This window comes from Hibiscus syriacus, unplaced genomic scaffold (assembly GCF_006381635.1).
Source record: "Hibiscus syriacus cultivar Baekdansim isolate YM2019G1 unplaced genomic scaffold, ASM638163v2 tig00000453_pilon, whole genome shotgun sequence".
Taxonomy (NCBI): Eukaryota; Viridiplantae; Streptophyta; class Magnoliopsida; order Malvales; family Malvaceae; genus Hibiscus; species Hibiscus syriacus.
Window position 1 is genome coordinate 581,549 of NW_024061788.1, and position 22,547 is coordinate 604,095.

Sequence of the window (22,547 nt, forward strand, 5' to 3'; positions counted from 1 at the left end):
AAAAATTCTGTGCCTTGTCCAATCAAATTAAATCACCAAAATTTCCTTTTGAAATTCTGGACTCTCACATGAATATGAAGGGTTCTAATAAAATATATTTATTTATTGTAACTTGTTATTACAACGTGACAAAATCTAATAAAAGTTATATTTTAAAACTCATCACTTCGACAGGAAGAGTTTGAATAAAAAATATTATTGAGAAATTCATCATGGTATGACGAGTTTGATATATACACTAACATTTCGTAGATTACAAATTAATATTTAAGATGGTCTGATAAACTAATTTTTTTACATGATCTATTGGATCAATTTTACCAAAAAATTCTGTGCCTTGTCCAATCAAATTAAATCACCAAAATTTCCTTTTGAAATTCTGGACTCTGCTGTAATTTAATTGGATACTCACACTCCAAAACGACAATAAAATAAATATTTGAAAGCAAAAGAAAGTTCTCCAAGAGACTTGAAAAAGAAGTATTTGTTGTTGTACTTATTTTGCTTGATATATGTTTGATGAATAACAATAGGCTCAAGTTGATATGAGAGAATAGAATTTTTGATGAAAATATTCAAATTTTTAATACATTATAAATATTTTAATGAAATATTTTAATGGGAGTAACATACTAGACACTTATAATGATAACATAGAAAGTATTAAGAATCTATCTTAATTATTTTTAGTGTAAATTATAAATCTAATTATAATCCTATCTAAATGAGAGAGAAAAGAGTGTCCCTAATAGGTTTAGAACTTATGACCTAAGAAAATACAAGGGAACAAAGACAACCAATTTGACCTATCTTAACTAAACAAACTTTAGACATATAAAATGAATGAGAATGAATATATTTCGAACACTTATTTTTTTTAATTAAATAAAAAAACTTTAACTATTTAAAATCGACAAGAAATATGGTTGAAAGACGTACTTTGTAAATAAGCCATATTACGTAAAACACTACCTTATATGGCTATCGTAGACAGATTCATAAATCTTTAACCTATGCACGTAACTTTGTCAGATGGGTTCATCATTTTCCATCATCTATATGTGACCATACAAAGATAGCAACACTTTGATGACGTACGTAGAATACTAGGACCTGTCAAACCAACTTCAAAACTAAACAAGAACGGTGTTAGGTTCCGTGCTGAAGGCCGGACAGTGACAATGAAACCCTGTTAATTATGCCTGTTGGCTGTTGCTGCATGCGTATTCTAACAAGTTGCCCTTAATTTACGGTTTCGTTAACAGTTTCCCTACATGATGATTTACGGTGTTTTGATTCATACTGATAATGTCAAGATGATAACTACAGTCATTATTAAACATTCAGATTACTTTGAGAATAAAGAAATGTTCTGGACAACATTATGAGTACATCTTCCTTTGTTTTAAGACAGGATAAGGAGCCAAAAATGGAAAATTTCCAGATACAACGTGAAACATAAATATATATATATATATATATATATAAAACATGTTTCTTGGCTGACATTGAAACATCCAAAAGCCAGATTTAGGTGTTTTGTCATCTGCTTAACTGGGTTTGAAGAATTTCAACTTAAGACCATTGTTCACTATACTCCAAACGCCACCAATGGAGAAGGCCAAGCTGAAGGCAATACCAAGCCAACCCAGGATCCAATTGAAATACCAATTGAAGCCGTATTTGGTTGGCCTTTTTATTAGAACCCACATGAAACATGGATAAGCAAACGTAACCGGAAGAGTGAGTCCTCCTAACAGTCCAGCTAGACTTGAAAGGAATAGCAGTGCCACCCCTATGAAGAAGTTGACAAATCCGTAGAAAACTCGAAAACCTGATCGAACCCAGATAGAGCATGGGCGGTTTGTACGGCTAGTATATCCTGCTTCGAAGCTATCGAAAAAGGGCATCGAAATATTTGGAAACTGCTCAGACAGTTGAATACCACAAGGAGAAAACCAGTGCAAGAAGCCCTCTTGGAATCTCGTGACTGTGAAACCCGCAGAGCTCATTCAGAATCCCTCCCGAAGGCATCTAAACAAGCACAATTAGCAATGGATCGACATTATAGAAGATGAAATCTGCCAATATTGGAAAGGTGGAATGCTTACAAGGTTTCCATAAGCCCAAAAGCCTCCAATGGCAACAGGGAAAAGACACATTGCAATGATGAAATAAGCAACCTTGGCCCCTCTCCACATGGGGACATGAGCAGGGTGTTTAAAAGTTGATGGCATTGTTGCCTGAAACAATTCATCTTATTGGAAATGACAGTAAAACTTGTTTAATGGGAACTATCGGCAATCGAACAGTGCATACCTGAATCTCTAAAACTAAATTATGGCCTCTGAACGCAGATGCTACGATTCCAAGAGCATTCATGACCGAGAAGAAAGCAGCGGCAGATGACGCAGCAAGGGAGGTTCGTAAGAGATTGTAGGTGGCATTTGTTGGCTAACGGAGAGCACCCACACCATGGTGGAGTAAGTGATGGCCGTCACAGCTCCTACTAGAGATAGTCCTGCGATAGAATTAAGATTCGGGAGCTGAGATAAGACAATGCACAACGAAGTGAACACCGGATACCACTCGACCGTTGTCAGAGGATTCACGGAACAGAGAGGCCCACAAACAATCTGGAAGAATAGTTTCATGGTCTCCCCTCATATGATAATCAAAGCTGTTGAAGCCAGGGATTTAAATAGAATTTGCTACCGCGTTATCAGTCGCGTTTATCTCGATTGCGGACATAATGGATGACATCACAATCACTGCGGATGTCGCGATCGTGAATTTTTTTTAAATTCACACAATTTATCCTAAAATATAATAATTATAGTTATAATTTTAAAAAGTCATTATTATTTAAAGAAATAAGACTATTAGCATAGAAAAAAATCTAAAAAATTAAAATGAATAAAAATAAATTACCCATTATGATTCATTTACGAAAATAACATACTATAACTTACTAAAATGAACATTGTAAAATAAAAGATCCAAATCAGAAGATCAATAAAGTCATGAAAAGTGACTAAATTGCAACACACATAAAAATTGGAGACCAAATTAAAATAAATAAAAGTCTCGATCAGGGGACTAAACTGAAATTGAAACAAAATTATAAGTTTGAATCGAAAAGATAAAATTTTCATTTGATGACTGTAGACACCCGTTTTTGTCTGGGCCTAAAAATATTATTATTATTTTAATTAACATATATTTACATTATTTTTGCAAGCATGAAGATCAGACCCAAATACAACAACACACAAGCCCAACCAAACATCCCAGATACAACAATTACAATCTGATGCTACTCAACAGCCCAGGATCTGACCCAGGATCTAGAACTGACCCAAACTTGATCCAGACCCGTGTTTAGGATCCGACCCGATCCAGCTCATGTGTGAACCCGATTAGGGTTTTCCTTCTTCAGTTCTAGCCATCGCCGACCCAGGTCAGAATCTGAACCGTTCGCCGACGCGTGAGATGCATGCGCTCCTCCAGACTGGCGCGTGAGCTACTGCCGAGCAATCCCACGCTGCTGTCATCACAAAAACCTGTCAAACAATAACATAATTATCATCAACAGTGCATGATAACATCTAATCAGAGAAAAACAACCAATGTCAGAAAACCTCAAAATAAAATACCCTAAATCCCGATTTTTCAGGATTCAACCTACCCAAAAAATCAGAAACCCATGCCCCTGCGAGCAGCCTTCCTTATTGATACCCAATAGAATCATAAATCAACCATCAAACCTATTCAGAAAAAAAGACTAGAGAGAAAAATATAAACAAAAAGAAAAGAGAAAAAAAGAAAGAAAGTGAGGGAGATCTACCCTTATAGAGAAACCCTATTATTGTAGCCTTACCAGAACAAGAGAACCATCATCAAAGGTAAAAAACCTTCCTTTTTTCCTAGATCTAGGTATTCGAAAGGGTTTTTCAGTTGTTTGGAGAGAAGGGTTGCTTTTTGAAGAAATAGAGCAGGTGGAAGATCGAAGGTTGGTTTTTGGTGTGTTTTCTCACACCATCGTCGCCGGCTGCGACGGCCGTGGCTGTCTTTTCTTTCTCCATGGCAGAGACGAGGCGTAGAGGGAGAAACTTGAGAGCATTTTCTTCTCTATTTTTAAGAGAGAGTGAATATGAGAAAAATGAGAATGTGGGCCACCGTTTCAAGGGGAGGGTGTCAACGTGTTTTTAAGAAAATGGTTAATATCAAATTTAGTCCTTGACTTTTGTAAATCTCACCCATGTTTAGTTTTCTGTGGGCTAATAGTACCCTAGTCCCTTCTCCTTTGTAATATAGTCGTTTATCCATTTAATGAAAATTTTCATTATTCTCTTTCGAGCACTTACATTTCAATATTTATATTTAAGTCACTAATTTATTTATTTTACCAAGTTCGTTTATGTTTGACTTTGGTCATAATATTTGTGATTATTTCATTTTAGTCACTGAATTTATGTATTGTTTTTTTGCTGATATTCGAATCTTACCCTGTGATGTATGCTGTTTCGTTTTGGCCACTTTTAATATTGTTGTATTAGGATTAATTATTATTTGCCCTGTATGTTTTTGGTTTGTTTCATTCCAATCCTTAATATTGTTAATGGGTTATTTTCATTCCAGTACCTGTATTTAATATTTTCAATCTTGGCTATAGGTTATTTGTAATTACTATTTAACTCCTCCAAGTTTTGTTTTTTTTATTATGGTCCTTGGAATTATCAAATGCTCTAGTTTTTGTCCATTGTATTTTGGTTTATAATATTCATTTGTTTTATTTCAATACCTTATTTATATACATATTGGTATTATTGCTTCCATTTTATTTTAATTTCATTGTGTTTCTAAAATATGTAAATGGAAAATTTCATTTTGTTTTTTTTATTATGGTCCTTGGAATTATCAAATGCTCTAGTTTTGTCCATTGTATTTTGGTTTATAATATTCATTTGTTTTTATTTCAATACCTTATTTATATACATATTGGTATTATTGCTTCCATTTTATTTTTATATTTCATTTTGTTTTCTAAAATATGTAAATGGAAAATTTCATTTTGAGGGAAATCTACGAAGACATCTCCCAACTACAAGGGAAAGTATCTTTTTGAGGATTTTCCGCATAAATGTTTTATTCGATAATTTTTCTTTGTTCCATGTTTGTTATGTTGATTATTTTTCACCTCTTTTCATTTTTGTTTTGTTTTATCTTTTCAAAAAATTGCGAAATAACGTCTTTTGTGAGAGGAATCTATGAAAAAGTCTCCTAACTATAAAGGAAGTGCATTTTCAAGGATTGCTCGTACAAAATGATGCATTTTCACTTATAAGAATAATTATAATATTTTTTATTCTATAAAAATATCTTTTGGGCTATTTAATCTTTTTGTGTAACACCCCAACCCGTATCCGACTCGGATCCGAGTCTGAGGTGTCACATTGACTTTTTAAAACGTTTTATTTACAAATTGGTAAAAATTTAAATCCTTAATTTAGGAAGATAAACAATTTTCATTAATTAAAACATTTGTTTTTACAAAACCTATCAGAACATATTCAATACAATTCTCTTAGTACATGCCAACTAAATATAATAAGGTATACATGATTAAAATTCTTTTCTGATCTGAACTTCGTAAAAGAGTGACTGACCTGTCTTGCTCCTCTTAGCTTCTCTTCTCGATTTCTGGAACCTAAGTGTGAAACAATCACACGTTAAGTTTATGACTTAGTGAGGCATAAAAACACATCTAATGTAATTTATATTCAATAACCATGCATGACTATTTTATGCTAACAAATCATGTAACTCATATACTTTTCATGTAACAAACACATACATACATGTCATAATTTATGTTTCTATCATACTCATATACTATTATCATTCACATTTCTTATCTATTGTTCATATAATCTCTTTTTTTATATCATATATCATATATCTTATAACTCATTTTTATGGCATATGCAATAACTCATAACACACATATATCATTTCATACAATTCCTATCACACATAATATATATATTACATACATTATATTCATGATTATCTCTTTATTAGCCCATGTACCTTATTGAGAACTCAAGGTAAGGACCTATCCATATGTTCCAGAGAACATAGATAACTGTCCATATGTCCTGAAGGACATATGTAAACTGTCCATATGTCTCGAAAGACATAGGTAACCCTCGACTCTTGGCATGCCAACTATACCTCTAGCTCTCATCTCATAAAACATGGGCATTCTCTTTCATATCATTTCACATATTCGCATGTACTTTCACTTTTCATATGATTTCATAATCATATGTCACTTAGCTTATAACACTTCTCTTGTGTTCATATGACATGTATATCATTGTCATCTCTTGTTCACATATGTTCTCATACATCACATATATCACTAACACATTATCTCTTATATCCTTTCTCATATGTTCACAATTTCATATTATATAGTTCATATATTTTCATACAGTTTCATAATTTAGTATCACCTAACTTAACTTACATCATGTTATCATGTATTCACATATATTTATATCAAATAATTCCTTAGCTTATAAATTATGTCAAATGTTCATTTCATTCGTTATGTCCTTATCTCATAGCTTATTTCATATTCTTATACAATCATATAGATCATTTGTACTGTTTCACATAACTTATCACACTAACATGTACTTGTACAAATCATGTAACATACACATAACATATCAACACCTATACTCATACACACATATAAATTATAACAACCACATGTTTATATCTATGAACTCATACATTCTGCTATAGGAAATAGACTTATCACAAGTCTTATTTCCATTCAAACATCATATACTATTGAATATGCACTCACCTGGCTCACTAGTCAATACTGATTTATCTATCTTCTCGAGACTATTACGTGTCAACTTGTCCAGACTTTGCACTCGATCGATATCTACACACACACTATAATATACATATCAGTATTCCCAATTGGCATACTCTAATATTTCATTTCTTATACTAAAGGAAAGATATATTTCTATTTCCCTTTGAAGTGTATCGGTACACACTAGTATCAGTACATTCCTTAACGTGTATCGATACATAAATTACATTCGAAAGTTTTCCTGTCAAGGGGTATCGATACACTCCTTAATGTATCGGTACACTTTGAACGTCTTCCTAGATTTTACTCTTGATGTATTAGTACCTATTGAATGTGTACCGATACATACCAGCCCAAATATCAATATTAAACACAAAAATCACTTCATTCTAGCTCAATTATGTCATATTTCGACCCCTTTCATATCCTTAACTTACATACACCTACTTAAACTAATTAATACTTATTCAATACCTCTTTAACTTCAAAATCCAATCCTCCACATAACATTCAAGAATCATACTCAAATTTCAACATGTTCTAAACCCAATTCTAGCACATGATACTTCTTAATTCCACTAATGACAAGTCAAATTTAGTCTTGAAATCTAATTATGGTCCCTCTACAAAGATTTCATTTAATCACCCCTCATCTTTAGTCCTTTCTATTCTCTTCATCTTATTGTTTTAAGACAACTTAAGCTTTCCTTAAGCTTAAGTATCACTTAATGATCAAAACCCAACTTAAATTTCAGCTAATAATCAACAACTAAGAAATATTACATTTGCCTTGAGCTCTCACGTATGAGGAAGAAAGGAGAAGAAGAAAACTCTGGAACCAACTTTGCCTTCCTTTCCTCTTCCACGTGGGTTAATATAATACCACAACAACATTTAATTATTTTCTTTACCAAAAGACCATTTTGTCCATCACTTCCTTCTTCTTTGCAATTCAATCCTATACAAAATTTACAATATAAGTACCCAAAATTTTCAATTTATCTACTTTGACCAACAAATTCTAAAATATTTCAATTTAGTCACTAACCCGGTATTGAGAATGTTACATTTTGACCTATTTCATCCCTTATTTTAAGTTTTTTTTTTAAATTTGACAGTTATTTAAATAAATTTGAATAAATAGAATGATCATAATTTAAATATATTTTCTAAATTTGTAATTCCCAATATTTAAACAACATGTAATAGTTTAGGTACCAAAATTTGGGCGTTGTGGGGGTGCTAACCCTTCCTCATACATAATCGACTCCTGAATTTTTAAAAATGCATCTTTGGTAAAATGCATACCATTTTTTGTTGTTTAAGGTTTCCAACCTACCTAACTTAAAGGTTGGCGGCGACTCAAAAATTAAATTGTTTTCAAAATTGAATTTCATCGCTTTCTCTGAATCTAAAATTTTCAACTCTAACGGATCCCCGAGGGATACATTATGATAGCTTGGCGACTCCGCTGGGGACTTAGAGAGTCAGGCCATAAACGATTATACGTTGTTTTTATTATTGGGAATTAAAAACTTAAAGTGTATTTAATTTATGATCTTTTTGTTTATTTTGAGTTTCAACATATCATGTATTATTTTATTTTTAACTAATTGACTTTTGATTTTATTGGTCTTCAGAATTGAATAGATTTTTGATCTTGTAAAATTTTTTGTCTTCTGTCTTGTTTTTGAAGGTTTGTGAATTTCTCCTTATACACAACACATGCATTTACATGCCATAAGTTTACTTACGAGCTTTGTCCCTTTTAAGTTGAGGTGAAAACATAGCCTACGTGAGATAATTTATTTCTCCGTATGGGTTTTAGCAAGTAAACTTTGGGGGTTCATATACCTTACATCTACGTAAGATGAATTGTTTCTCCACGTGGACCCAAGGGAATGTATCATCTCGAACGAGCCTGTAATGGGTTAGGATTAAGGGTTTGACAGCCTAAGAAGGCACCAACATAGATAATTCGAGTACCTTTTTCTTAGAACCTAATACCACATATAGTGAGCCATAGTAACCCATCCCGATAAAAGTCATGCCAAACCTCTATCCGTCAGTAGATACCCAAAATAAGTGTATATAAAGGAGGGGCATTTCTAAACCTTTACCTTTTACTTTAAGTTTGTAGAATATATTTATTCTTTTTGAATAATAGCATTTGAACTAGATACCATGCCTTTAGGATTAATTTCTTGAAAATAATCATTTTTGGTAGAAAACATGTTTGGGTAGAATCGCTATTTAATAAAAGCAATGCTCGGGTAGATCTTATGATTGGGTAGGTGTTATATTTATCTTTAAATAGTATCTTTTAATTTTATTGATTATTTTGCCCACACTAACTTATTTTGTTTCTTTTGCTTGTGTCACTTTTTGTCCTTCTTTGCATTACATTTAAGGATAAACATTTTTCCATCAACATTTGCATCTTCGCATTCTGCATAGCATTCATTTAAGCATTTTTACATACATTAATCATGGACTCATGGGCTTATCTTGTGGAGGACTTTGAGGGAATGCTTCTAACTGTGCAACTTCGTTAACTCAATATTGAGAATGGAAGCAAAATTTGAGAAGCTGAAGAAAGAGTTGAAAGAGAATTTTCGAAAGATGCAAACAAAGTGGGAAGCAAAAATGGAGCAGGCGTAAAAGGCCACTGTGGATCACATCTTTCAAAGCCAAAATGACCTAGTTGACAAAATCGTAGCACAACTGACTGGACTCAACCAAGAAAGAGGTAAAGAAAATATTTCCTTAACCAAATAAACCTCTGAAAATGTGATGGCCCATGCTAATCCACCGATACTCATTTTGCCAGACAAGCTTCCAAGTTACCAAGTAGGCTTCTCCGCTATTAAAATTCTTGCAACTATGTTATATCCTCGAGATAATTATGCTGATCACAACATGTCCGCTCTTGAGGCGATGGAAAGAGCCAATAATGAGATCCATAAGAATTTAAAAAAGTGGTGCAGAGAAACATTCAAGGGAAGGAGAGGACATAGCTCTCACAATGAAATGGATGCAACATAACTAGTCTTAGTTCCTGACTTGGTGTTTCCACCCAAATTCAAGATGCCCGACTTTGAAAAATACAATAGAACTAGTTTTCCTAATGCCCATCTCACGATGTTTGTTCGAAGGATGAATGGATACACCAACAATGATCAGATATTGATATATTATTTCCAGGACAATTTGATCGGACCCGCTTCTAAGTGGTATAATCAACTGAGTCGAGCTCAAATCCACTCTTGGAAGGATTTGGCTAGTGCCTTTTTGAGTCAATACAAATACATGACTGACATGGCCCCTGATCGAACAACGCTACAAAATATGGAGATGAAGAGTGATGAGAGCTTCCGATAATATGCTCAATGATAGAGGGGTGACTTCTCAAGTGCATCCACCAATGATTGAAAGAGAGTTCATCACTCTATTCATCGACACATTAAAGTTTCATATATCATCCATATGATAGGGGCTGTCACTAAGAGTTTCTCTAACATCCTCATGTGTGGAGAAATGATCGAAAGAGCTGTAAAAAATGGCCGGATAAGAGGCACTAGTAGTACTGACATTGAGTAATGAGCTGAGATTAACATAGTTGGATTTTATCTAGTTAATTAGGGGACCGAACCTCATAAGGTATTCCGTGAAAGGATTCGTATCAATCCAATTCCAATGACATATGAGGAATTACTTCCAACGCTAGTTGAGAAAAACCTTGTGACTATAGTTCAATCCAAACCAAGAGAGGCCCCATATCCAGAAGGTCATGATGTTAACGCCATATGCAACTATCATATTGTGAGCTCAGGGCACACCACTGAGAATTGCGGGGCATTGAAGCGTAAGGTCCAAGATCTGATTAATTCAGGGGCATTGACATTAAATATGTAATGAGGCATTCTGATCAGGAGCAGGCTAGGGCATTCATCAGGAGTGTTGTTGCATTCTCATGCATATCATCTTGTTTGAACTTGTTTTTCTTTTGTACTTCCTATGTTTAAATTTTTGTAAGTCACTTGACGTTCAAACATTTTAAATAAAATGCTTCCTTATTAGGAAATGAGCAATGAGCAAATTTTAATCTTACAATTCGTTGAATATCATCTTAATTAAAAGCTTTTAATAATTAAGGTTGTAAATCTTTGAAAAATGACAAGATTAAACCCCTGCAAAAATAATAACCCCTAATCCTACTATAGAATATACACCAGAATATATACCATTCTCTTACAGGGACCACATTAGCTTTCTTTTCACAAGGAGAGTCAATCAGGGGCTTGACATTCATGTATGTGTCAGGAGAGGGCAAAATGGGGCATATGGAACATGAAATTGCTAAGCTAATTGGTTTCTACTTTCGTTGAGGACGTTCAATGATGATCATGATCTTCACAGATGGAATGGTCGAGCAAGTGAATCTAATTTAGGTCAGTTGCTTGGGAATTGAACTCTAATGATGAGATTTTCTGACCTTTAACAAACACTGAGACTATAATAGGTTCTCCTTGACAAGCTTAAGAAATGAAATCTGTATACCCATAATATATATATATATATTATACAATAAAGTTGAGCTATTCCACTAAAGCAATTGGTTATAGAGGAAACTCGAAAGCCATGACTTTATTAATAGATTACATTCAAACCATGACATTGATCTATTACTTGGCAATCCAGTGTTTGCTCCACTGTGGTTGTCAAGTCAAAGACTTTGTGACGACATGAATCCTTAAGCTAGCCGAACAAAGGCAATTATAAAAAAATATATGTACAATAAAGTTGAATTCAACTAGCTAAACAATGGCAAATTAAGTCAAATTTACTAAATAAGAAATTTCTATGAATATGTACTAAGGGAGTTGAGGAACACCTGTTATAGTCAATTTCACACGAGCACTCCAGAATCTCATTTTTAGACCGATATTTCTTCACTGCCTTTGCTTGAGGAGTCTACGAAGCTTGAACAATTGGGAAGATTTTAGAGAACTGAAATATAAGTGTTCTAAAATAGAAGTGAAATAGAAGTGTTCTAAAAAGGCTAACAATTGACTATGATAGTTGCGTCATTTTATCTACATCCGATCAAAATGCCAAACCAAGGAAAAGAGGCATGTCCTAATTTTTACGATGACCAAGAAAAAGAAAAGGACGAATCGATGAAATAAACCTAAGAATTTAGATAGCCCACCTTTAAACCAACCTTTCGATCTTGACATTTGACAAAGATTCGCAGCTATGAAAGATTAAAAGAGCAGTTGATTCTTTTGATATACAATGAATTCATGTTTGTGATTTGCTCCAATTGTGAAACCGAAGATAGGGTATTATTTTAGTTCATTTGACAACAAAAATTCACAAATTCTTTCTTCATTAAGTTCTTTTAAAGGAAGAAAAACATTTTCAAACAAGATAAGTTCTCTAGAAGTATCTTGGAATTCAATGAGCATCTCTCTGAAGCTCAAGACCGAAGCTAGGGCAAGGGAAGCCATTTTTTGGGGGAAAATTTGATGGGACAAGGAAACAAATTATCTTAGGTCGAGGTTTGCAAGAGTACACACTAGTGAAAAATGAAGACAACTGAATCAGGGATAGAATGAAGCTTGCCCATGAAATCATTCCCACCAAGAAAACATACATCAACATATACATATATACATGTTGCAGGAAATTTACATCTTTGCATCAAACATTCAGCATTATATGCATTAAGGACATTTCTCCCCTCTCTTGAGGATAAACTCAATAATTCATCAAATCAAACACATCAAACAAACTTCATCATGACACCCATAATCATACAAGATAGGCAGTCATAAATACATCAATTTGATCTTTTAGGAAATAAAAGCTCGAAAATGACCAGATGTCTTCAACCTGAAAGAACAATGCCATCCACATATTTGGCTTCCTGAAGTCAGCAATCAGATCTTCTGAAGACATTTCCTCAACATGCAGGAACAAGCAGACTGTTTGTCTCCTTTGATATTGTTTTTCTCGAAACAAATCGTCGTCTCGCTAGAGACAATTTTTCTAAAATCAAAATTAACCTCACTAGATATTTTCAAAACAGATTCATCTCGCTTGAGACATTTTCCCCTTAAAACGCAAATTCTGAAGTTGTTTCACTGGAAACAAAATTTATAATCTTTGAGTATGTTTCTTTTGAAACAAATTTTATCTCCCTCGAGACAGTTTCTCGTGAAACACCAACATTTGAGATCATTTCCCTTGAAAATAATTTTATCTCCCTTGAGATAGATTCTTATAAAATACCAAACTTTGAGATTGTTTCCCTTGAAACAACCTTTGTCTCCCTTGAGACAACTTCTCTTGAAGCATCATCTTTGAGTATATTTCCCTTGAAACATTATCCCTAAAAATGGCCTACCATCCTCATCACGTAGAAACCTTTTCATCCACCGACCAAACCTCCTTATCACGTAGGAGTCATGTTATCCCTAGATAACCAGCCGTCCTCATCGTCTAGGAACCGTGTTATTACCATTCCCTAAAGATGGTCTATTATCCTATCACGTAGGAACCATGTCATCCACCGACCGGATCTCCTCATCACGTAAGAGTCGTGTCACCCTTAGATGACCATAACTCTTCATCACGTATGAGCAGTGTCTTCCCCCAACAACAAACATATCAAATTTTAAAAAAAAGAACCAGACAAAAACTGGTTGTTTTTTTTTGTTTTTGCCCTATTCTTGTTAACACAAGAATGTGCAAAGAGGGGTAGCTGTAGACATCCGTTTTTGTCCGGGTCTAAAAATATTATTATTATTATTATTTTAATTAACATATATTTATATTATTTTTGCAGGTATGAAGATCAGACCCAGATACAACCACACACAAGCCCAACCCAGCAGCCCAGATACAACAATTACAACTCGAAGCTACTCAACAACCCAGGATCCGACTCAGTCCAGCTCATGTGTGAACCCAATAAGGGTTTCCTATCTTCAGCTCTAGCCGCCGCTGACCTAGTGAAGAATCTAAACCATTCACCAGCGCCTAAGAAGCACGCGCTCCCCCAGACCGGCAAGTGAGTCGTTGTCGAGCAATCCTATACTGCCGTCGTCACCAAAATTTACTCAAAAATAAAAAACCCATGCCCCTACGAGTAGCCTTCATTATTTATACCCAAGAGAACCATAAATCAAGCATCAAACTTATTCGGGAAAAAAACACCAAAGAGAAAAATAGAAATCAAAAAAGAAAAAAGAAAAAAGAAAGAACGTGAGGGAGATCTTACCCTTATAGAGAAACCCTATTATTATAGCCTCACCAGAACGAAGAGAAACCATCATCGAAGATAAGAAACCTTAATTTTCCCCTAGATCTAGGGTTTTGAAGGGGGTTTTAGGTTATTTAGGAAGATAAGGGTTTGCTTTCTAAAGAAAGAGAGGGTGGAAGACCGAAGGTTGGTTTTAGTGTGTTTTCTCACACCATCGCCACCGGTTGCGACAGCCGTGGTTGTCTTTTCTTTCTCCACGACGGAGACAAAGATGTAAAGGGAGATAAACTTGAGAGCACTTTCTGCTCTCTATTTTTAAGAGAGAAAGGAAGATCAGAAAAATGAAAATGTGGGCCTATTTTGGTTTAAGGATATATATATATATATATATATATATATATATATATATATATATATATCATATTCGAAACAACACCGTTTAAAGGGGAAGGGTGTCAGTGTGTTTTTGAGAAAAGGGTTAATATCAAATTTAGTCCCTGACTTTTGTAAATCTCACCCGTGTTTTTATTTTTCTGTGGGCTAATAGCACCCTAGGTCCCTGCTCCTTTGTAATATCGCCGTTTAGCCATTTAATGAAAATTTTCATTATTTCCTTTCGAGCACTTACATTTTAGTACTTACTTTTAAGTCACTAATTTGTTTATTTTACCATGTTTGTTTATATTTGAATTTGGTCATCATATTTGTGATTATTTGATTTTAGTCACTGATTTTATGTATTGTGTATTTTTGCTGATATTCAAATTTGACCCTGTGATGTATGCATATTTCGTTTTGGTCACTATTTTAATATTATTGTATTTAGGATTAATTATTATTTGCCCCTGTATATTTCTGGTTTATTTTATTCCAGTCCTTAATGTTGTTAATGGTTATTTTCATTTCCAATACCTGCATTATTTAATATTTTCAATCTTGGCTCTTGGTTTTTTAATTACTATTTAACTCCTTCAAGTTTTTGTTTTTTTATTCTGGTCCTTGGAATTATCAAATGCTTTATTTTTCTCCTTTTTATTTTGGTTTGTAATATTCATTTGTTTTTATTTCAATCCCTTATTTATATACATATTGGTATTATTGCTTCCATTTTATTTTTATATTTCATTTTGTTTTCTAAAATAGGTAAATGGAAAATTTCATTTTGAGAAAAATCTATTTAAATATTCTCCCAACTATCAGGGAAGGTATTTTTTTCGAGGATTTTCCTCATAAATGTTTTATTCGATAATTTTCTTTGTTCAACGTTTGTTATTTTGATTATTTTTCACCTATTTTCATTTTTATTTTGTTTTATCTTTGTGAAAAATTACGAAATAACGTCTTTTGTGAGAGAAATCTATGAAAAATTCTCATAACTATAAAATAAGTGCATTTCAAGGATTGTTCGTACAAAATGACGCATTTTCACTTATACGAATAATTATAATATTTTTATTATATAAAAATGTCTTTTGGGCTATTTAATCTTTTTGACCCATTGCATCCTTTATTTTAAGTTATTTTTTTTAAATTGACACTTATTTAAATAAATTTGAATAAATAGAAGGATCATAATTTAAATATATTTTTTAAATTTGTAATTCCCAATATTTAAACAACATGTAATCATTTAGGTACCAAAATTTGGGCGTTGTGGGGGTGCTAACCCTTCCTCACACATAATTGACTCCCGAACTTTTAAAAATGAATCTTTGGTAAAACGCATACCATTTTTTGTTGTTTAAGGTTTTCAACCTACCTAACTTAAAGGTTGGTGGTGACTCAAAAATCAAATTGTTTTCAAAATTGAATTTTATCGCTTTCCCCGAATCTAAAATTTTCAAGTCTAACAGATCCCTGAGGGATACGTTATGACAATGACTAAAAAGGAAAAATTACAAATGGAAAGGGTCTCATCGAGCGATTTACCCATGTACCAAATTCATGAAAACCCCACCTCTAAAAAAGGCATCGCACATATGGTTGTTTATAACCCAAAAGCTTGATTTTGAAACCCATATTTCATTTCTTCATTTTGCTTAAAGCCAAGGAAAATTTTGGAGCCCCCTCGGCCGTGTAGTCCATCGATCATGGTCATCGTCGATGACCAACCACGGTGGTCGGAGATGGTCCTAGAGTCTCAAAAGACTCGTCTCATTCCCCAGGTGGTCGGAGATGGTCCTAGAGTCTCAAAAGACTCGTCTCATTCCCTAAAACTTGAATCTAAAACCCCTTTTTTCCTAAAATCAAACAACAAGCCCTAGATCTAAGAAATTACCTTTTGATAATTTGGATTTCAGTGACCCTCAAGCTTTCCGGCTACCCGCAAAAAAGGTAAGTTCTCCTATCTTTCTTTTTTCATTTTTTTTGTTTTCGAATCACCTCGTGTTTTGTTGTATTTGACTGATTTAGTGTAACATAAAATAATAAGAATAACGAGCCGTTATCACCGTGATCAGCCGTTACTCATTAATTTACGACTGTTATCAGTCGCTATTAGTGTTATTCCGCGTCACACCGCTATTTTGGACAATATCGGTTTAGAACGGCGGCACTACCTTAAAATAGCAACTGCTATAGCAATTTTGTTCCGCTATTTGAAACCCCTATTGTAATTCCTTCTTATGAATAAACCGTTAGGAAGAGAGCAAGGCAAACTCCTAATTTTTCTCCTTCATAACCAAAAACAACATGAAATGGGTACATCAGTGACGGAGCACTTAAACACGCTGTCCACTTTAGTTTCTCAGCTTACATCCCTAAGATGTACAATAGGAGAACAAGAATGTGCTGAACTTCTACTCCAAAGTCTACCTGATTTGTATGATCAACTCATCATCAACTTGACAAACAGTAATGTCACCAGTCTAGTCTTTGATGATATTGCAGCTGCTGTTCTACAAGAAGAAAATCGGTGTAAGAACAAGGAAGACAGACAAGTATATCTGCAACAAGCAGAAGCGTTGACAATGATGAGAGGGAGGTCAACGCAATGTGGCTAAAGCAGCAGTCACAAACATGGTAGATCAAAGTTAAGAAGCAAGAAGAATTTAAAGTGCTACAACTATGGAAAGAAGGGTCACTTGAAGAAGCGTCAAAAACCATGGAAGGTAGAAAGAGATATGCAGATATATGACTCATTGATTCAGGAGTAACATATCATATGACCTCAAGAAGAGAATGGTTTCATCATTATGAACTTGTATCAGGAGGATCTGTGTATAGTTGCAATGATCATGCCTTAGAGATCGTTGGCGTGGAAACCATCAAATTGAAGATGTATGATGGAACAATTAAAGTTGTTCGAGATGTGCGGCACGTGAAAAGCCTGAAGAAAAATTTATTATCCTACAGATTGTTAGATAATAATGCAAGCAAGATTGAAACACAAAAATGAATCATAAAGGTGTTCCGTAGAGCGCTTGTGGTACTGAAAGGCGAAACGATAGCTGCAAACTTGTACATACTGAAGGGAGAGACTTTGCTAGAAGCAGAAGACTCTGTTTTCTCATGTAGTTCAGATTCTGCAATGCTATATCGTCAGAAACTTGGACACATGTCAGAACAAGGAATGAAAGTCCTTGTGGAGCAAAAGCTACTTCCAGGCTTAACGAAGGTATCACTTACTTTGTGTGAGCATTGCATAACAAGTAAGAGCACCAATTAAAATTTAATATGTCAAATTCTAGAGGTAAAAGTGTTCTAGAATTGGTTCACTCTGACATATGGCAAGCACCAGTTACATCCCTAGGCAGAGCAAAATACTTTATCTCATTTATTGATGACTACTCCAGAAGATGTTGGGTGTACCCTATTAAGAAGAAGTCAGACGTATTTTCAACTTTCAAAAACTTCAAAGAACGGGTGGAACTTGATTCTGGAAATAAGATCAAGTGTTTCAGAACAGATAATGGAGGAGAATACACAAGTGAAGAATTTGATGACTTTTGCAGAAAAGAAGGCATCAAAAGACAGTTCACAGTGGCGAACACTCCTCAACAAAATAGAGTGGCAGAGCGGATGAACAGAACCTTGTTAGAAAGAACTAGAGCAATGTTGAGGGACGCAGGCCTAGAAAAATCATTCTAGGCAGAAGCAGTCAATTTGAATCGGAATGTGGCTTCTTCTTGCCAAATCGTAGATAACTTTGGCCTTCTTCTTGGTTTAAAGACATTGGTTTGAAAATTCAACTGTAAAGTACTTTCTCGACACTACCATGTGGTTGATAGGCTCTCAAGCTGAATGGAATCGAACTCGAAAGTTTTCGTTGATAAATAATCCTTCTCGCCCTAAGCTATGCTATACTAAGATGAGAGATTGGTCCATATCTTTTTCTTGACTTAAAGACCTCAACTTTAACAGGAAAGTGGTTAATCGATGCTACCATGTGGTTGATGTGTCATCGAGCTGAATGGAATCAGACTCGACAGTTTTTTGTTGACAGATAGTCATTCTCGCCTTGAGCTATGCTATAAATTTGACATGCCCTTGAGCTGATTGGTATCAAACTCGAAGGTATTCATTGACAAATAACCCTTATCGCCTTGAGTTATGCTATAAATTTGATATCTCCTTAAGCTGAATGTAATCGAACTCGAAGGTCTTTGTTGACAGATAACCTTCTCGCCTTGAGCTATACTGTAGATTTGATATGCCCTTGAGCTGAATAGAATCGAACTCGAAGGTATTTGTTGACAGATAACCCTTCTCTCCCTTGAGTTATGCTGTAAATTTGATATGTCCTTGAGCTGAATGTAATCGAACTTGAAGGTCTTTGTTGACAGGTAACCCTTCTTGCCTTGAGTTATGCTGTAGATTTGATATGCCATTGAGCTGAATGTAATCGAACTCAAAGGTTTTTATTGATAGATAACCCTTCTCGCCTTGAGTTATGTTGTAAATTTGATATGTCCATGAGCTGAATGTAATCGAACTCGAAGGTTTTTTGCTGACATATAACCCTTCTCGCCTTGAGTTATGCTGTAAATTTGATATATCCTTGAGCTGAGTGTAATTGAACTCAGAAGGTTTTTTTTCTAGCAGATAACCCTTTTCGCCTTGAGCTATGCTGCAAATAGTTCCTTTAAGTGAAAAATGGCTCCCCTTCACGGGTCTAAGCCAGTCATAATTCTTTAAATTACTCCCCTTCATGGGAAAGCCAAGTGGTATATTCTGTCAGTCGGATATCATCCGTCGTGGAGTTGAAATCTGGCTTGAAACCGTTAACTGAAAACTTGCCACTCGTCGTGCTGAATTGGATCCATTCTGAATTGGCTCTCAAACCCGTTTGAAGTCGGTTGAGGTGTAGCTCCCTATCGCTGAGTGAAGCTTCCACCATCGATTTTTTGAAGGCGCTTTTGAATTGAGTATCTTTCATCTTGAAGTTGAAACCTGGACTCTAAAAGCTGCAAAAATTTATGTATGCTAAAAAATGATAAATGTGATGCTCTTAAGTATGTCTAAGATGCATACAACATGAATTAGTTCTTTTTTATCTCCTGGATAGAGTCTCGTGCTTTGTCTGGTCTTTGGAATCGATCATGTCTCATTTTTTTCTTGGGTTGCAGCCTTTCACATTTGAGACTATCCTGTTTGAAAATATTTTTTCCTTTCTCTTATTTTAGAAGGGAAGAAAAAGGATATGAGAATATAAGAATTCTATAAAACATTACCCCTTAATTCAGGCTCACAATCGAATCAAATCATAAACATGAGTTTACAGAAAATAAAAAGAATCAATAGCTCTTTAATGCTTTCAGAGTTATAGCTCTTTGAAAAATATCCAAGTTGATGAGTTGGTTTCAAGTTGGCTTCCTATTTCTTAAGGTTTCGACCACCAAAATGGCATTTCTTTTTTTCTTCTTTTTTTATTATCGCAACATGCCTCTCTTTCTTGGCTTGGCATTTTAATCGGATGCGGAAAAAATGACACAACTAGCATAATCAATTACTAAATCTTCTATTTCGGTTCTCTGAAATCTTCTATTTGTTCAAGTTTCGTATACCCCTCTAACAAAGGCAATACTGAAATATCGATCTAAAAATGAAATTCTTGAGTACTCGTGTGAAATTGACTATAACAGGTGTTCATTAACTCCCATGGTCCATCTTTATCGAAACTCCTTATTTAGATAAATTTGATTTAATTTGCCATTGTCTGGCTAGCTAAATCCATAAAGCTGGGGCGTTTAACCAATTGCTCTAGAGGGACAACTCAATATTATAATCACCTTTATCAGGTTAACTAAAGGGTTTGTCTCATCACAAAGTCTTTGAAATGACAATTGCAGTGGAGCAAACACTGAATTGCCAGGTATCCTAGCAATGTAATGGTTTGAATGCAATCTATTCAAAAATCCAGGGCTTTCGAGTTTCATCTATAACCAATTGCCTTAGTGGAATTGCTCAGCTTTACAGATTCAATTTCTGAAGATTGTCAAGAAGAACCTGTTATAGTCTAGGTGTTGTTGAAAGTAAAAAATTTCATATTTAGAGTTCAATTTCCAACCAACTACCTAAACTAGATTCACCTACTCGACTTTTGTATCTGTAAAGATCATGATCATCATTGAACGTCTTAAACAAAAGTATAGTAATGTTATATGCAAAAGATGCCCCATGTTGTCTGCTTCTATACTTACCTGAATACCAAGCCTCTTGTTATTTCCCTTATGAGAGGAGAAGGCTATATCGATTCTTGCAAGAAAAAGGTGCGGTGTTCAAGCGTATCTTTTGGGGTAAGGTCTAAGTCATTTGTTTTATCAACCTTAATTATGTCACTTTGTCAAAGATCTGTAACTTTGAATTATTTATGGAGTTTTTAATTCAGTTAACATTCAAAGAATTCCAAGTCTGCAAATTTGATTCATTGCTCACCATCTTTAAAGTAGCATAAATTCATTTAAATGTCCTTACAAAAAAAAAAAAACTTGAGAAAAGATGAAAAAAAAATTCAAACAAAATGTTGCAAATGATGAAATGATATTCCTCCTCACTTGGTTGCCCCCGAGTTTTGGAAGTCGATCCAGTTCTTGCTACCCATCTTCTACACGATTCTCTTGAATGCGTAATAGTTCTTAATAGTGTGCTCTGGGACACCGCCATGATATTCACAATGGGCATTCTCATCATACTACCTGGGGTATGGGGGCTTCATGGGTTCCACCCGGTATGGTGACACTACGTGGGTGTTAAAAAGTTGTTGATATAATTCTTTGTTAGTCATGGGAATAGGGTCAAAATGTTCCCTTTCCCTTTCCTTCCTAGGTTCTCTAGAATCTTGTTTAGAAGTACCTGACGGTACAACTATAGTTGATTTTGGGTTGGAGATCGTAACACCCTTATTGGCATTGTATGTGTTGACATTGTTAATCTCTCTATCCCTCTTTTTCATAGGAGGTTTCTTGCTTGCCTCCCCTTCCTCAATCTTATCTTGCTTTAGGGTCGTTTCTACCATGTCCCCGGTCATGACTAAGTCCAAAAAATTACCGGATGTAATTGTAACCAGATGCCCGAAGTAAGGAGTCTTCAGTGTTTGCATGAAGAGTTTTCGGGTTTCATTCTCATCCAAAGGTGGAAGAACCTGAACAGTTATATCCCTCCATTTCTGTGCATATTGCCTGAAACTTTCTTTATTATTCTTCTCCATGCTTTGTAGCATAACTCGATCTGGCCTCATGTCATTGACGTGTTTGTATTGTTTCAGAAATGACTTGGCTAAATCCTTCCAAGTCTTGATATGGGATCGGCTTAGCTGATTGTACCATAGGATGACTGATCCCGACAGACTATCCTGGAAGCAATGCATAAGGAGTTGGTCGTTTCCTACATATCTTGTCATCTTTCGGTAAAACATGGTGATGTGGGTGGATGAGCAACTATTCCCATTAAACTTATCAAATTCCGGGGACTTGAATTTCAGAGAAAGAACCAAGTCTGGGACTAGACTGAGTTCCGCTACATCGAGTCCATAATAGTCATGGTCTCCTTTAACTACCGTCATTTAGTATTCCAATTGCTTGATTTTCCCCTATAAATTCTTTTCCTTGTCCTCTTCGTCTAAATCCGGTATATGGTAATCACCCAGATTATTCTCAGGGTTAGATATAGAAGTTTATACCCTTACAGAAGACGAGGCCTTCACTTTTGTAGCGGATGAGTCCCCTTGAAGTTACAGTAAGATTTCAGGTGAGACAACCACCTACAGGGTAAGTGGCATAGTTACCCCTTCCGATGAACCTGCCCCAGGTGCACTTGTCTGATGTAAGCCAGTTAACTCCAATGCTTGAGTTAGTATATCCAGTATTTGTTCCCTTTTTTGATGAGACATTCTTCTCTTAATTAATGAGAATGTAAAGAAATGAAAATATCAAAATG

General features: G+C 34.8%; 1 pseudogene; it reads right to left on the reverse strand.

Annotated features, from left to right (window-relative positions):
- Positions 1–1,424: 1,424 nt before the first annotated feature.
- Positions 1,425–21,849, reverse strand: LOC120205987 (annotated as a pseudogene).
- Positions 21,850–22,547: the final 698 nt, after the last annotated feature.